The sequence below is a fragment of the Eubalaena glacialis genome, chromosome 4 (assembly GCF_028564815.1).
Source record: "Eubalaena glacialis isolate mEubGla1 chromosome 4, mEubGla1.1.hap2.+ XY, whole genome shotgun sequence".
Classification (NCBI taxonomy): domain Eukaryota; kingdom Metazoa; phylum Chordata; class Mammalia; order Artiodactyla; family Balaenidae; genus Eubalaena; species Eubalaena glacialis.
In genome coordinates, this window is record NC_083719.1 from 144,973,912 (window position 1) to 144,987,331 (window position 13,420).

Genomic DNA, 13,420 nt, shown 5'->3' on the forward strand with positions numbered 1-13,420 from the left:
AGAGAAATTAGAAACTATTTTGAACAGAATGAAAGTGAAGACACAACATATCAAAACATGTGGAATGCTGCTAAAGCAGATTTAGCACAAAATTACTTCAATGATGGCCTATATTTCAAAAAAAGAAAGGTTTCAAATCAATGACCTCAGCTTTTACCTTAGAAATGAGAAAGAAAAGAGCAATTTAAATCCAAAGTAAGTAGAGGAAAAGGAATAATAAAGGTCAGAGCAGAAATCAGTAAACTAGAAAATGGAAAAACAATAGAGAAAAATCAATGAAAATAATTCATTGAGAAAAGCCAATAAAATTGATAAACCTCTAGCTAGACTGATAGAGAATATAAAAATACATAAACTAGCAATATCAAGAATAAGAAAGGTGACATTATTACTTTTGTGTGTGATGGATATATTCACTATCTTGATTATGGTGACAACTTTATGGGTATGTATTATGTATATCAAACATACCAAATTGTTCAAATTGTACACTTTAAATACATACAGTTTATTATGTCAGTTATACTTCAGTAGAGCTCTTAAAAAGTAGTTCATTCTGAAACTAAAGTTTTAATATTGCGATTATCCTTGTCTCTTGGGCTACTGGTTTTAAATGGCTTTATTTCTGAAGAACTTTTTAGGGTCTTTGGGGATTTTTTTTTTTTAGATTTATTTTTTATTGACCTTAGACCTGTTCATTTGTGTGTGTGTGTGTGTGTGTGTGTGTGTGTGTGTTTAATTCTTTTTTTTTTAACATCTTTATTGGAGTATAATTGCTTTACAATGTTGTGTTAATTTCTGCTGTATAACAAAGTGAATCAGCACAGTGTATACATATATCCCCATATCCCCTTCCTCTTGCGTCTCCCTCCCACCCTCCCTATCCCACCACTCTAGGTGGTCACAAAGCACCGAGCTGATCTCCCTGTGCTATGCAGCTGCTTCCCACTAGCTATCTATTTACATTTGGTAGTGTATATATGTCAGTGCTACTCTCTCACTTTGTCCCAGCCCTCAAGTCCATTCTCTACATCTGCATCTTTATTCCTGTCCTGCCCCTAGGTTCATCAGAACCTTTTTTTTTTTAGATTCCATATATATGTGTTAGCATAAGGTATTTGTTTTTCTCTTTCTGACTTACTTCACTCTGTGTGACAGACTCTAGTAAGACCTGTTCATTTTTACATGCATTATTTTTAGTTAAGATTTGTTCAAAGGAAATTAGTTTTCATTCTTAGAAAATTTTGAGCTTTGTTTTGGGGGGAGGGTTTCAGAATGTGTTTGTTTTTTAATTATTAACAGAAGAAAATCCCTTAAGGGAAAAAAATATGCCCTTTTTGTAATGATGTCTAATGATTTCTTCCCTTTTGAGATTATGAGGAAAATGGGACAGTTGTTAGGAGGAATCTTTGGTACCACATGTATGATGGTTTCAGATTGAGAATGTCAAGTCCCAAACCTTTTTTTCTTGTCCCCACCTAACCCCTCTCATCCCCAGCATTATACAATCCTTCGAGTATGAAATGGTAAACAACCCCTTTATCTCATTATATAAAGTACTAAATTCCATTTATTAGCAGTTTTAATAGATATTTGGAACAGCTTCAAAATATATTCCCATATTTTTGCTAACACCACTCCAGAGTGCCTATAATTTCTGAGAAGCACCCAATCTTGAAAAGCCACATGTTGGAAAATGTTCACGGTTAAGCCCTAATAAAGATTTACAGGTACTCAGCTCCTGAAGACTGGGCTTCTGAACATATAGGTCTTAACTAATCAAGTTGATCCCAATTTTCCTTCTACTGCAGATAATATTTTCCGGAGATGGCCACAATAATATCTCCTAACCAACGTGCTCTTCTTTGAAGTGACATTCTCTTCCACTGGGAGACAGTGGTCTGTTTCCTCCCCACCCCGTGAATTGGGAAGGCCCATTAACTATAGTGGAAGTGGCACTATGTAACTTCAGTAGCTAAGTCATCTATATTAGTTTCATATTGCTGCTGTAACAAATTGACCCCAAAATTAGTGGCTTAAAACATCACAAATTTATTATCTAAAAATTCTGGAGGTGAGAAGTCTAAGATGCATCTTATGGGGCTGAAATCAAGGTGTTGGCAGGGCTGCATTCTTTCTGGAGGCTCCCGGGACAAATCAGTTTCCTTGTCTTTCCCAGATTCTGGTGGTCACCTGCATTCCTTGGTCCATAGCCCCTTCCTCCCTCTTCAAAGCATATCACTCAAATCTCTGCTTCCACTGTCACATCTTTTCTGATTCTGACCCTCCTGCTTCCTTCTTACAGGGACTCTTTTGATTACACTGGACCCACATAGATAATCAAGTATAATCCCCCAATCTCAAAGTCTTTAATTTAGTTAATGTCTGCAAAGTCCCTTTTGCTATGTAAAGTAACCTATTAACAGGTTCCAGAGATTAGGATGTGGACATATGTGGTGGAGTCGTTAGCTTGTCTACCATATTCATCAAAGATGATACAGTGTCTCCCTGGTGTTCTTGGGTACTCATTCTTGGAAGCCATTCACTTTCAGTTGATTCCCATCCTTGGAGTTAGCTGCCCCAGGTGTGGAGCAGCAATGAATGGCCTGCGCTGAACCCTACCCAAATTACAGATTTGTGGACAAAATAGATGTTGCCATTTAAGCCACAAGGTTTTAGAGTGAGTTGTTACCAGACTACCTTCTATTTAATTCCCTTTACTACTTATCTTAGACTCAATGTTCCATCACTCTGCCCTCTATCTTTCCATTCTTTTTCCTCTCACCTTCCTATTAAAATTCAACACTTCACAAATTCAAATGTCTGTATCTTATGCTTTTGTACCCAGGCCGTCAAGCACTACTAAAGAAAATCTTCTAATTTCAGAGTTGGTGGCCATGGCAAGGTCCTGCTTTCCACCTTAACTAGGCTCTTAATGTCATCTAACATTATTGTTCCTTTTTCTTTCCCATTTTAAATTTTTCTCAAACCTCAGACTTTACCACCTCCCCTCAGCAGATGATAGCAACTTCTACTTCACAAAGAAAATTAAAATAACAATGGTGGAATTTCCTAAAAATGTAGGTTATTCAACAAATGATTTTGAGATAACTGGCTTTCCACATGTTGGAAAGAAGTTGCATCTTTTACCTCACTCTCGAACTAAAAATAAACTCCAGATTTAAATTAAAAAAAAACAAACTATATACCTATATCCACTCTCTTTTAGATTCTTTTCCCATATAGGTTATCACAGTGTATTGAGAAGAGTTCCCTGTGCTATATAGTAGGTCCTTGTTAGTTATCTATTTGATATATAGTAGTGTGTATTTGTCAATCCCAGTCTCCCAATTTATCCCTCCTCACCCTGCTGCGATTCCCCACCCCCCCGCGAACCATAAGTTTGTTTTCTACATCTGTGACTCTATTTCTGTTTTGCTGTACAGCAGAAACTAACAAAACATTGTAAGTCAACTATACTCTAATAAAAAATTTTTTAATTAAAAAAACTAGAAAATATTACAAGATAATGTGGGAGAATGTCTTTATAATTTCAAAATGGAGAGGCTTTCTAAAGAAGATTATGAAGCCAGAAAAGATAGCTGTGATTTCTTAAAAAGTAAAAGAATCTGGATGTAGAAAAATTCCATAATAAAATGACAAACACAAAGTCATACAACACAAATTTCCTCTGATTAGAGGCTTTTTTAAATCAATAAGTAAACCAGATCCATACAGATATAACTTAAAGGAAGAAATGCAAATGTTCTTTATTTTTGAGAAGATAATCTCAAAATTATGCAAAGTAAGATGAAATGTTAATCCAAGTTATGCAAAGTAAGATGAAATGTTAATCTGTCCATATCAGACTAACAATGATCAAAACTTTGATGATACACTAAGGTGAAGGTAGGAGGAAATGGCATATCATACAACTTAATCATAAAAATCATCTTTTTTTAAAATTAATTTATTCGTTTATTTTCGGCTGTGTTGGGTCTTTGTTGCTTCGCGTGGGCTTTCTCTAGTTGTGGTGAGTGGGGGCTACTCTTCGTTGCGGTGCGCGAGCTTCTCATTGCAGTGGCTTCTCTTGTTGTGGAGCATGGGCTCTAGGCTCAAGGGCTTCAGTAGTTGTGGCACACGGGCTCAGTAGTTGTGGCTCACAGGCTTTAGAGCGCAGGCTCAGTAGTTGTGGTGCACAGGCTTAGTTGCTTCATGGCATGTGGGATCTTCCCGGACCAGGGCTCGAACCCATGTCCCCTGCATTGGCAGGTGGATTCTTAACCACTGTGCCACCAAGGAAGTCCCCATAAAAATCGTCTTGACAGTATCTGTTAAAGTCAAAAATCATGTGCTCTTTGATCCAGAAATTCCTCTTCTAGGACTTAATCTTTCAGATATCCATACAAATATGGATAGAATTCAGTATAAGAATATTCTCTACAAAACTGTTTGGTAGCAAAAGACAATGTAGTCCTTGATTAACTAAGTGCCTTAGTGATCTAGCCAGGAGTCTCTAACCTCGTCCAGGTCAGGTCAGGAGGTGAGTGCTAAGGTAGAACCTCAAGAATTAGTAGGAGTGAGTCAGATGAAGGGGCGTGGGGGTATGAGGACTCAGTGCAAATGTAAATAACATGAAATGGGAAGGTAGGAGAGTTTGGCATATTTGAGAAACTGAACATTCAGTATCACCAGCAGAAGAGTGGTGAGGAGTTAAACTGCAAGGGTAAGTAGATCTGATTGTGTGAATCATAAAGAGCAAAACATGCAATAAGAGTTTGATCTAAACCTGTGGACAATGGTGAGCCATTAAAGGGTATTAGAGCAGCAACAGGTACATGTTTCAGAACATCACTCTGACTGCTGAGTAGGAAATTAATTGAATGGGAATAAACCTGAAGTCAGACTATTCATCCAGTACTATTTATGAATACCTCGTATATAGTTAGACACTGTCTAGTTGCTTTAAAAAAAAAAAAGACAATACTCCATGTAAGGGTAAAATATGGCCCCTGGCCTGAGGAAGAATTCAAGGCTTTCTGGCTTGGGCAGTTGGAGGAAAGACCATACTATTCCTTGAGATAAAGAACTTGGGTGAAAAAAAGCACATTTGCAGAGACAAGTTGACACTTTCGGTTTGATACACACTGAATTTGAGGAAGTGGAGACGTCAGGTAGAATCTTGCATACATACGTCCTCAGGAGAAGGCTCTGAGCTAGACACACACATCTGGAAATGATGAGTGTGCAGATGGTAATTGATTTTTAGGATCAGTGAGATCTGCCAGAATGTTAGAGTCATTTAGCAGCTATCAAGATTTTTTAAATAACCACTGTGCTAGAGGCTATAGAAAGAACCAAGACAATTCCTATCTTCAGAGTTTACAGTATAGCGAGAAAGTCATCCTTATAAATGTAACATTACAAACTCATTTAACTACTCTGAAGAAAAAGGAGCGCAGCTTTAATAGTGTTATGGGGATGAAGGTACAGATGATAATAAGTGACCAGCAAGGGTTTACACCAACTACGTGAGTGAGTGGCCAATGAGGTTAGCTTTCCATAAAGTTGCTAATAATAATAGTAGTAGTAGTAGTAGTAGCAGCAGCAGCAGTAGTAGTAGTAGTAATAGTAGTAGTAATAGTCCTGGCTTTCTGCAAAAGAAGAGGATATCTAGGGGGAGATTTTAAATCTTTCAGAATTCAGCTCTGGTATGAGTGGACTGCATTCCTGAGGGAGTGCCAGGCTAGAGTGTATTGAAGGTGTGGATGAGGTCTCTTTGGGAGGAAGGAGCTAAACTTCGGTCTGTTTATTAAGCCTCCAAGCTTTTGCCTCAAGGTTTTTGCCATGCTGCCTGCCAAGGAACATGCAGGACCTGGCCTGTGTGTGTTGGGCTGACAGTTAAAAATCCAAGTGATGAGAAGCTTGGGACATGTCTAGTTCCACTCGGGCCCTATGTCGCCATAATAGCCCTTAACCGTGAATACCCGTCCATGCTCCACACTACTGACAAGAGGGGATTGTCTGCAGTTTGGGCTGCCCTGCCACCTTCCCCACTATCCCTGGAACCCTTCTACCACATCCTCTCTTCTTGCTGCTATTCATGACTTCTACATGAACACCACATTATACAGGGTGGGGCCCAGGAGGGTGGAGGCAGTGTGAAAGATAAGGCCCCAGAGTCTAAAGACATTGAGACATCTACTCTCATTACAAAGGTTTTAGCTAGGACTCCAAGTCTAGCTCATTCAATAGTCCTTTAACATAGAAGTCATCTGAACCTCAATCACAAATCAAATTTTGTCGACTAGATTTTCTGGAGACTGTTACAACAGAGAGGGTGGCTTCAATACCTTCTATCTCCATCTCAGTCACAGTAACGTTTATCCATTCTCCCTGAGCCGGAATTGATTGATCCTCTCCCTCCCCCATTCACCTCACAATCCCTGTTAGCTCTAGATTCAAGAGAATAACAACAGCAGAAAAAATATTTGCTGTTTCTGTGTACTTTCACTTGAATCATCCTAATTCTCCTCCTGGCTCTACGGATGCTTGCCATCTGGGTAGGAAAAATTAAGGAAGTGCAGTAAGAAATGTAAAAACCATGAAGGTTAGTATTTCAAGATCTTATCCCACCACGCTATACTTCAAAGCTCACGTTGAGGGACTTCCCTGGTGGCGCAGTTGTTAAGAATCCGCCTGCCAATGCAGGGGACATGGGTTCAGGCCCTGGTCCGGGAAGATGCCACATGCTGTGGAGCAACTGGGCCCGTGCGCCACAGCTGCTGAGACTGCGCTCTGGAGCCCGCAAGCCGCAACTGCTGGGGTCCGCGCGCCTGGAGCCCGTGCTCTCTAACAGGGGAGGCCCCTGCAATGAGACGCCCACACACCGCAACGAAGAGTAGCCCCCGCTCGCAGCAACTGGAGAAAGCCTGCGTGCAGCAATGGGGACCCAACGTAGCCAAGAATAATAAAATAAATTAATTAAATAAATTAAAAAAAAATAATCCACTGACATTAGGACATTAAAAAAAAAAAAAAAGCTCACGTTGAGAGAAATGGCCAAAGGAAGAGAAATAAACGTAAAATTTGTGAAAGCCAATAAATGTTTATTGACATGCCTAAGCTAGAGATACTTAAAGCCACCTCTGAAAAAGGTACATAGTATGGCTCTTTCTCCTTTGTTCTCATTTACTCTAACCCACTGTAGTTTGGTTTCTGTCCCCAGTCCTCTGTGAAGTCTCCTGCTAATTTCTCCAGTGAATTCTATCTTGCCAAATCCTATGGACACTTCTCTAGTTCCATCTTACTCTAATTCACAACTTCCTCTTTCTCGAAAGCTCTCATTTCTAGACCGCTGAGGCCATTTCCTTGGTTTTCCTTTCACCTGTTTCTTTCCTCACTCCTTTGCTGGACCATCCTGCACTAGACTTGTAACTGTTGGGGTGAGTAAGGGATTAACCTTTTCTTCTTTATCCACACTCTCTTCCTACGTGAGCTCACTGAATTTCATGAATTCAAACACCATCTTTACCACTTTGCCGCATCCAATGTAATAATTGATTTAGATGAGGAACATCAATGGAGGCAAGTAGGTGAAAGTTGTGAGGTTTCAGGATATTTACAGATTCCAAAGTAGGACCCCAAAGATTACTTACTATTGCAAAGGGTAAAAAAATGTACCACTCTAACAAATTGGAAAACATATAATCACTAATATTGAGATGACCTTTTGTCATCTAATGTGATACAATATGGAATACACAGCATCGTCAATCTAATCAAGTCTCAAAAAAAATTCACTTTACAGAAAACACAAAGTTTAGTGGAATATTAAATGACTCCCTGAAGAAAATAATCAGATAATTAGTATCATCATTGGTATCTTCAAAAAGCCAAAGCGATGGAAAAAAATGTAGGAATGTCTGCACAAAAACCTGCACACATATGTTTATAGCAGCTTTATTCATAATTGTCCAAACATGGAAGCAACCAAGATATCCTTCTGTAGGTGAATGGATAAATAAACTGTGGTACATCCAGACCTCCAGACAATGGAAGCTCATTCAGCACTAAAAATTACTAGCTGTCAAACCATGAGGAGACATAGAGCAGGAACCTTTTTTTTTTTAATTAATTAATTTATTTATTTTTGGCTGACTTGGGTCTTTGTTGCTGCACACAGGCTTTCTCGAGTTGCGGCGAGCGGGGGCTACTCTTGGTTGTGGTGCATGGGCTTCTCATTGCAGTGGCTTCTCTTTGTTGCGGAGCACGGGCTCTAGGCGCGTGGGCTTCAGTAGTTGTGGCATGCGGGCTCAGTAGTTGTGGCGCACGGGCTTAGTTGCTCCGCGGCATGCGGGATCTTCCCAGACCAGGGCTCAAACCCGTGACCCCTGCATTGGCAGGCGGATTCTTAACCACTGTGCCACCAGCGAAGTCCTAGAGGAGGAATCTTAGATGCATATTTCTAAGTGAAAGAAGCCAATCTGCAAAGACTATGCACTGTATGATTCCAAATATATAACATTCTGGAAAGGGCAAAACTATGGAGGCAGTAAAAAGATCAGTGGTTGCCAGGGGGTGAAGGGTGGGGTAGAATAAATAGGCAGAGCACAGGATTTTTAGGGCAGTGAAAATACTCTGTATGATACCACAGTGATAGATACATGTCGTTATACATTTGTCTAAACCCATAGACTGTACAACAGCACAAGTGATCCATAATGTAAACTATGGGCTTTGGGTGATTATGATTTGTCAGCGTAGATTCATCTGTTGTGACAAATGTACCACTCTGATGGGGGATGTTGATAATGGGGATGCCGTGCATGTGTGAGGGCAATATCCATTCTGTGCCAGGTGCTGAGTCTGGAGCTGATACACAGAGGTGAAAAACTTAAGTTTATAGTTGAGTGGAAGGAGACAGACATGAAGTAAATGATGGTAATCACACATAAAAAACACTAAAAAAATAAAGGTATAAAATGCTGTGAGAAAGGAAAACATGGAGGCCTAATTAAGATTGTGTGTGTGTGTCTGTGTGTCTACGTATGTCTGTCTATGTCTATTTGAGGAGAGAGGCTGATAATGTGAGTGGAGTCAAAGGTGGGACAAAGATCATGTATGCTCATGTAGACCAGAAGTTATCGACAGGTTGTAAGAAAGTAGGAAAACAATCTGATCTATGTCTTAAAAAGGTTATTCAGTGGGTGGTGGTGTAGTGCAATGTGCAGAGACACCAAGAATAAAAACCAAAGTTATCACAGTGGCCTAAATGGCCCTAACAGATCTCCATCCCCACATGCCCACCCCTCCCCTCTCTGGCTTCACCTCCTACCTCCCACTTCCCTATTTTATTCTTTTCAGCCGCACTAGACTTCTTGCAGATGCTTGAGCCCATCAGGCTGCCTAGGCACGTGTTCTGTGCACTTGGTGTTTCCTCTGCCTGCAATGTTCTTTTATTAGATATTCTTGGAGTTACAGAATGGAGGAACCTCCTTTACCTGGCTTTCTGGGGTAACTGTAAAGCAGAGTCCTGGCTGGTTGACCTGTAGGAGTGGGAAGTAAAACTTCTTAAAGTGAAGCCACTGAGATCTTGGATTTAATGTGTTAACTTAGTGTAAACTAGCCTATCTTGACTAGTAAATACAACAGTTAACATAATGGACAAAAATTATTAATTAAAAAAATCTTTAAAGATTTTTCAACCTGTTAGAGAACTTAAAATAGTGTCAATTTCATTTTGTTGACTAATGGTGAGGTTGAGTACTTTGTCACGTGTTTTGGCCATTCAAATTTTGTCATCTTGAATTGCTTTTTTAAAAAACATATATTCAAGTATAATTGATTTACAATGTTCTGTTAATTTCTGCTCTACAGCAAAGTGATTCAGTTAAACATATATACATTCTTTCTCATATTCTTTTCTATTATGGTTTATCACAGGATAGTGAATATAGTTCCCTGTGCTATACAGCAGGACCTTGTTGTTTACCTATCCTATATACAATAGTTTGCATCTACTAACGCCAAACTCCCAACTGAATTGCTTTTTAATATCAATATTCAGTTTCTTGTTTATTTATTTATGGCTGCATTGGGTTTTCATTGCTGCGCGCAGGCTTTCTCTAGTTATGGCGAGCGGGGGCTACTCTTCGTTGCAGTGCGCGGGCTTCTCATTGCGGTGGCTTCTCTTGTTGCGGAGCTGGGGCTCTAGGCACGCGGGCTTCAAGTAGTTCTGGCTCATGGGCTCTAGAGCGCAGGCTCAGTAGTTGTGGCACACGGGCTTAGCTGTTCTGCGGCATGTGGGATCTTCCCAGACCAGGGCTCAAACTCGTGTCCCCTGCATTGGCAGGCGGTTTCTTAACCACTGTGCCACCAGGGAAGTCCAATATTCAATTTCTGTTTATTGGCTTTTTCCCTATTGATTTCCTTATGTAGCATGGCAATTAGCTCTTTGTCTCTCATGCATCACGTATATTTTCTCCCAGTTTGTCTTTTGATTATGTTAATTATCATTATTGTTGTTGTTATGCAGATATTTACAAAAATCTATGTAGTCTATTTTCTTGATATTTTCACTTTTGGTTTCTGAATTGCATGATATGCTTATAAAAGACTTCCTCACTCTAAGATTATTCTACACATTTTCCTCTAGTACTTTTGTTCCATATTTTGGTTAAACTTTTTAAATCTGTCAAGAACTTATTTTAGTATAAGTGAAGTAGGAATCCAGCCTTATTTTTTTAAAATTAATATTTATTTATTTATTTATTTGGTTGCATTGGGTCTTAGTTGCACCATGCAAACTCTTAGTTGCGGCATGCATGTAGGCTCTAGCTCCTGGACCAGGGATCGAACCTGGGCCCCCTAAGTTGGGAGCTCAAGAGTCCTATCCACTGCGCCACCTGGGAAGTCCCCCGGCCTTATTGTTTTTAATGATTCATTTTTAATTTATTATCTTTATCCCCTAATAAATTCCCATATGCATATTTGAGTCTAGCTGAATTAATTAGTGTAATAGTATCTTTCACATAAACCTGGGAGGTTAAGAGGAAGAGCAGGTTTGGGGGCAAGATGAGGAATTAATATTAAATTTACTTTCAGTTTCTTGTATCTGTGAGTTTGATATGTCAGTGGAATATCAGGTATAAATGCCTTTTAGGCATCTAGAATGTGGAAACTGTGGTTTGGGAGAGAGTACTGGTCAAAGCCATTCGTGTGGGCGTCAGAGTCACAGAAATGGGAACAGCTGAGATGGGGGAAGCAGAGGGTAATTTACACAGGGACACAGGAGGTTGTAAAAAGGAAGAAACAGAACTCTTTGTTCTTGTCCTTTGGTATCACGGTAACTTAGAGATGGATTTCCCAAACTTGAAATATGTATGCGTACTATGTCAAGGAAAAAATTTTTGATTTTTAAAATCCTAATGAGTTTAGAAATTTAAAAACTGTCCATTTATTTCATCACTTGGTACCAATGCAATGGTTAACACTACCTCAAACTAGTATCCTGGAAGTTGTTGCCTGTGTCTAAGGTTGTGACCCAAATGATCCAAAATATGACTGTATTATTGTTTTTAAATTGAGGTATAAATTACAAACAGCAGTACAGACAGTGAGATAAACAGATCTTAATTGATATAGTTCGATGAATTCTGATAAACGTATATAGTCATGTTACCCACACCCCTATCAGGATATAAAACATCTCCATAACCTCAGAAAGTTCATTTATGGCTGCAACAGTCAATCCCTACCTTTCCCTAAGGCAAGATAATTTCTTTCACCATAGATTAGTTTCACCTGTTTTAGGATTTCACATAAATCAAATTATACTGTTTTGTGTCTGGTTTCCCACATAGTATAATGATTTTGAGATTCCTTTGTCAACAAAAATTCATTTAACAATCAACTTAAGGAATAAAAGGGAATTTTATTTGAGCCAAACTGAGGATTATAACCTGGGAGACAGATTCTCATAAAGCTCTGAGAACTGTTCCTCCAGTTAGAAGTTGAAAGCACAGTCATATACATTTTTGAGACAAAGGCTCGTACATCAAATGACATACTAATGTTTACATAAAGTTCACCAAAGGTACGTAGTCCAGGTAAGCACATACAAAGCAAGCAGTAAGTCACTAGACCCCTTACAGAGCTGGGAGGGAACTTTATTCTTTTAAGAAGTCACATTGCTAGCATCAAAAGAAAGGAAAAAAATATTGATCTTTACAGTTGAGCAGGCACTCCCATCTTTGATGAGCTCTGGTTAATGTGTAATGCAGATGCATAGTGCATATTAGGGAGGGAGGGAGGAGGCCGAAGTGGACACACAGAGAGAATTTTATGTTTAATTTTTCTCGTCTTGCCTTAAAATATAAAATTTTATTTCATTACATTCATACAGTTCATTACTTCGCATAGCTGAGTAATATTCCATGGTATGGTTCTACCACAATTTGTCTATCCATTCATCTATTGATGGATGTTTGGGTTGTTTCCAGTTTTAGGTTATTTGGGGTTTTTTGTTTTGTTTTATTTTGGCCATGTGCAGTATCTTAGTTCCCCAACCAGGGACTGAACCTGTGCCCCCTGCAGGGGAAGGGCGTAGTCCTAACCACTGGACGGCCAGGGAATTCCCTAAGTTATTTTGAATTAATCTGCTGTGAATATTCTTGTGCAAGACTTTGTGAATATATGCTTTCATTTCTCTTGGGTAAGCACCTAGAAGTGGAATTTTGGGTCATGGGGTAGGTGTATATTTGACTTTATAATAAACTGCCCAACAGCTTTCTAAAGTGAAACTAACAATGAATGGCATTCTAATTGCTTAAAATGCTTCTTAGCATATAATGTTATCAGTCTTTTTATTTTAGCCATTCTGTTAGGTATGTAACTCAGTGTGATTTTAATGTTCATTTCCCTCATTTTGAGCATCTTTTTATGCGATTATTGGCCATGATGTCTTTACTTTGTAGAGTGTCTGTTCAAAACTTATGTCCATTTTAGAAATGATTTTTAAAAAACTATTGAGTTGTAGGAGTTTTTTAAGTATTCTGAATATGTCCTTTTCAGGTATATGTATCAAGATTATTTTTCCCAGTCTGTTTTATTTTTCTTAATATTGTCTTTTGATGAACAGAAGTTTTAAATTTTGATGAATTTTAATTTATCAATTTTAAAAAATTGTATATTCTTCATTACTTACAGACCCTCTACATGCCTCGTACAGTTTACCACATGCTGTCTACTCTGCGTAGAATATAAAGAGTTAAGTGACTTTTTTTTAAAGCTCTATCTGAATGGCAATTTTTTGTTGGTTGTTCTTGAATTGTTACAGAGCATTAATCCAGAACAGTGGTTCAAAATTTAACTAAGCACATTCATCACCCTTGAAATTGTTAAAAATAGGATTGCTGGG